The following is a 4,788-nucleotide window of genomic DNA, read 5'->3' as shown; positions in this document are numbered from 1 at the left end:
GTCCCTTCCTGGCACGGCAGCCTGGCTCAGCTGTGGCGAGAGGAGGTGCTGGCGGTGCTGGAAATGTCTGCAGATTGTTTGGCACCGGGACAGTCCTAGCGAGGGAAACGTTTCAAGGCTTTGCTTAAATGCGTTTTAAATTCGGGTTCAGCCAGGCATTTGCAGGTGATGGGGTGAGGTGGGGGTAAGGAGAAGCAGGACCGTGAGAAAGGAAACCACAAACCCAGCAGCCTGAGACGACGGGAGGATCTGGCTGCGGCGTGGTCTGCACGAAGCAGGAGGGCTTAGGATGAGGATTTGGCTCCCTGAACGCCGCCTGGCTTCACCTGCTGCAGCGGCCATGGATTTACCTTCCGACCCCACGCAGACTGTGCACCCAGTGGGAGGCATCTCTGCAGGATCTGGACTCCTTCCTCCATAACGGGGCTTCCCAGCCACAGGTGATGCCAGGGTTTGCCCTGGAGGCACAAAGTTCAGAGATGGTCTCTAAAAATAAAGGTACAGGCCCGGCAATGGCAAACATCCTCGATTATCCAGCAGCCTCCCAGAGCAGACGGCCATGAGGGAGCTCAGCCCGGGCCCTACAAGGCGTCTGCTCTCCTTTCCTCCCTCTCTCTGTGCTGGTGCAAGGCCCAGCACAGCACTGGTTTTGTGCAGGTGCAATAGAAGCTATCTGTCACCTGCAGCAGCATCTTGCTAGGATCAAAGACAACGTTGAAGGGCCTGTAGCATCAGGCAACAGCTGCCAGCAGATCGCTTTCAGATGGAACCAGAGGGAATCGGGGCTCGCACACCCCAGCAGCCCCTTGCTTTCCTGCCTGTGCCCGTCTGGGACATGGCTGAAGGGCAGATTGGGGCCAGGCGATGGGGAGAAGGACACACCGAGGACACCCTGTATTCCCTCGTGCTTGGCACCCATGGCAACATGAGATGCTCACATCTGCAGCATCTTTCTGCAGAAAAGGTAAAACCTGGAGGCGAAGCGCCCTGCACGCTCAGCTCCTGGGGCAGGAGAGAAGCACGAGCTGTCAGATTCGTCTTCTGGCTGCTTCCCACCACGATGATCAGTTAATGCAATGCAACAGCCATAACCCCGAAAGCTCGGCTCGGGGCGCACATCCACCCCAGGACCTGCGGGCTGGTGGACAGAGACAGAGCCTTTTCCACATCAGCCTGGCCCCGCTCCTGACTGAACCTCTCGTGGTCATTGCAGATGGCCTCGGGCTGAAGTAACACCCCTAAAACCAGGATCTGGCCCAAGGAGTCCAGCAGGTTCCTCCTGCCTGCTGGTAACCCATCCTTGTGCCCAGCTCCAGCAGGTTCAGGCAGGGGCAGCAGCTCTGCAAAGTCTTTTTTTGGCACCTGGGGCAGCATCCCCGACTCTGGAAGCTCCCTGCTCGCACGTCGCAGCTGCCCTGAGACCCAGCAAGGGCAGGGCAACGCTGCTGTCCTCCACCCCGGGGACCCAGCGGGCACCAGCCTCTGCCTCTTCCAAGCGATGCAGGAAACCACAAACCATCCTCAGACCTCGTGAGCAGGAGGCAGAGGTCTGCAGAGCAGATGTAACTCCTGACAGCTAATGCCAAGCCAGGAGGAAACTTTCAGCTGAAACCTCAGCAAAAAATAGGCACAAATCCAAAACTGAGGGGCCTTGGCTGTATAGCAAAGATCCCAGAGGGAACTCGGGGCCAGGGTTTACATCCAGGCAAGATGGAGCCAAAATACTTGGAGGCGAGATGGGGTCCTCCCACCCTCAGCGGTCTGGAGCCAAAGGAGAGGGGCCAGGAGAACAGCACGAGGCCAGAAGTTGCACCAGCTGCAGCCCCACAAGTTTGTGGGGGTGAGCAGCTCCTCCTGATCGGGGAGCTACCCCCTCACACGAGGCTTTGGGTTTTGGAAACTTCACAGAGCAGAGAGACTGCGGTCCTGGAGCTGCCCGGGGTCCCAGATGTGGGGAGGGAGGGCAGGAGTCGCTTGGGAGAGAGGAAAAGCTTTGGGGTGGGAGGGATGTGTTATTGTGAAGAGGGCATTTGTCTGCCCCGGAGGAAGGAAGAGGGGGGTCGGCCCCGCTCCCGCAGGCAGGTGCATGGCTGAACTTATCCGGGGGGGAGGAAGCAGGGAAGGAAGCGAGCCCGGAGCGCTGGATGGCTCCATCGGACCTCGCGGGCGGTCACACGGAAAGAGGCCCAACAGCGACGTGGGTTCACACAGCTCGGCGGGACACGGCAGCGCTGGGGCTGCCGGTGCAGCAAGACCCCCAACGGCTGCGGTGCCAGGCTGGGCTCTCCCCAGCCACGCGATGCCCTGCATGGCGTGCACCCCAGCAGCACGGCACCCCATCAGCATGGCACCCCATCGGGTGGGGAGGCTTCCCAGGCAGGGTCTGCAGGCTCGCTGTGCCTGTGCAGACAGACCACAGGACGCAGCAAAGGGGAGCGGTGGGTTTGCTCCGGTTATTCCCAGAGGACGTGCCCAGAGAAGTCTGCCTCGGCTGCGCAGCCAGCAGCAGCCCGTTCCCCCTGCGCGCTCCACCGAGTCCTGCGCAAACTCATGGGCAGGGAGTGGGAGCTTCCCCAGCCATGGATCGGGGGGACGGGGCTCTTGCTGCTTTCTAAGGCACAGGGAAAAAACCAGGCGCAGCTGAAAAAGGGCTGGAGTCAGCATTTTAGGCGAGGGTAAGAACATCATCCTCCAGCCCGCACCTCCCTGACCGCTGCGACAGCTGCCTTGCACAAGCCGGGGCGTCTCCCCGGGGAGCGGGACAGGCCTCGGCTTTCCTGCTGACGTGGGGTGCATCTCCCCGGGGGCAACAGGGCTGGGTGGGCAAACCTAACAAGAGCTGCTGGCTGCAAAACTTGCTCCACCACCGCTCCTGGCAGGAGCCGCTGCCACGTCCCTGGCCTGGGCTCTGCTCCAGCCGGAGGCAGACGTCAGCGGCACGCAGAAAAGCGGGTGGCTCCCGCAGCACCCGGCTCAGCTGTGAAGACCCCGGCCCACAGACGGCTGGGGATCAGCAAAGCGACCTGGACAGCTGTGGCCAGATGTTTGCCCTGCGCGAGGCAGCTCACCCAGGATCCGGGACACCGCGCCAGGGGAACCGTTGGTCAAAACTTGCGCAGCCACCGCGTTATCGACCGTACCGATGCGGCCTGGACACTGAAATGTTTTTTAGCACAAAACTTGCCCCGCGTTCACAAAGCCGAGCAGGCGGGCTCATGCGAGCTGCGTGGGTGCCAGTAGCTCCGAATCAGGAGACAAACCTCCCCTCTAGTGGCTGCACCCACAGCTGCCTCCTCTCCCCACGCCAGGACCAACAAACAGCCTTGTTCTCACCAGCTCTTAGGCTCAACAGGGATGCTAAGTGCATCAAACGTCTCACAGACGTGCCAGACCAGCACAAGCACGCCCCGGGCACCAGAGAAGCCACACAGCCACGAAGCACCCCCGGCCTGTTTCCACGGCGAGGATGGTTTGTGGGGCCAGTTACCCCCCCTTACAGCAAGCGTTTAGTGGGATGGAGGATCAGGCCTATAGTTTCTCCAGGACCTTTTTATTATAGGTCTTTATCCCAGTTTCAGCCTCATCACCACTGCAGATCCCAGAACGTGCTGCTCAGATCCTAACTGCAGCACAAGCACACACACTCACATGTACCTTTCCAAGACGATTAAGAGTTTCCACTTTTCCATTTATAAATTAGGGAGCTTGTCACACCCTGTCAGACAACTCGCACCCTACAGCTGGGCAGACGAATGCTGAACCAGCTCTGTTGTCCGTGGCCAAGCTGCTCTGAGGGTGCAGCCTCTCGCACTGCAGGGCCATCGGCTGCCAGCACCTGTGTCCTACATGACGTTGCAGTCTGTAGGAATACAGCTTATACTCTGCACACAGACTGTACAGGAACACAGTAGGAAATAACTGTCTGAAGCTTCCCTGCTCATGACAGTGTTTCAGTGACGCAGTCCATGGGGCTGCCTTCCCAGGAAAACACAGCGGTGACGTTTTCGGGGGCTGCAGCAAACCCCGTCTGTCCTCAGCCGCAGATGTGGGAACACCTCCAGGCGGGGTGCGGCTCTCAGCTCTGCGAGCCCCCTGCTCTCTCCCCGCCATCACACACACGCACACACATACAAGCCCAGCCAGCTCTTTGCTCCTCGGCGAGACGCGACACAGCACCAGACCGCTGACACCAAGTCAGCCATGTCTGTGCCAAGTGGTCTCACCCTGACACAGGTTAACGTGTTACAGCGTGCACTTCGAGTGGCTGATACGCCGGCAGGCTGTGCTGCCATTCAGCGAGACCTGGACAGGCTGGAAAGCTGGGCAGAGAGGAACCTGATGAGGTTCAACAAGGGCAAGTGCAGGGTCCTGCACTGGGGAGGAACAACCCCATGCACCAGTACAGATTTGGGGCAGACCTGCTGGAGAGCAGCTCTGTGGAGAGGGACCTGGGTGTGCTGGTGGACAACAAGCTGACCATGAGCCAGCAGTGTGCCCTGGCTGCCAAGAAAGCCAAGAGTATCCTGGGGTGCATTAAGAGGAGTGTGGCCAGCAGGTCGAGGGAGGTCGTCCTTCACCTCTACTCTGTCCTAGTGAGGCCTCATCTGGAGTACTCTGTCCAGTTCTGGGCTCCCCAGTTCAAGAAAGATGAGGAGCTACCGGAGAGTCCACAGGAGGGCTACGAGGATGATGAGGGGACTGGAGCATCTGTCCTATGAGGAGACTGAGGGAGCTGGGCTTGTTCAGCCTGAAGAAGAGAAGGCTGAGACGGGACCTTATAAATGCCTA

Source organism: Opisthocomus hoazin, chromosome 6, assembly GCF_030867145.1.
Source record: "Opisthocomus hoazin isolate bOpiHoa1 chromosome 6, bOpiHoa1.hap1, whole genome shotgun sequence".
Taxonomy (NCBI): Eukaryota; Metazoa; Chordata; class Aves; order Opisthocomiformes; family Opisthocomidae; genus Opisthocomus; species Opisthocomus hoazin.
Note: the sequence above shows the minus strand (reverse complement) of the source record.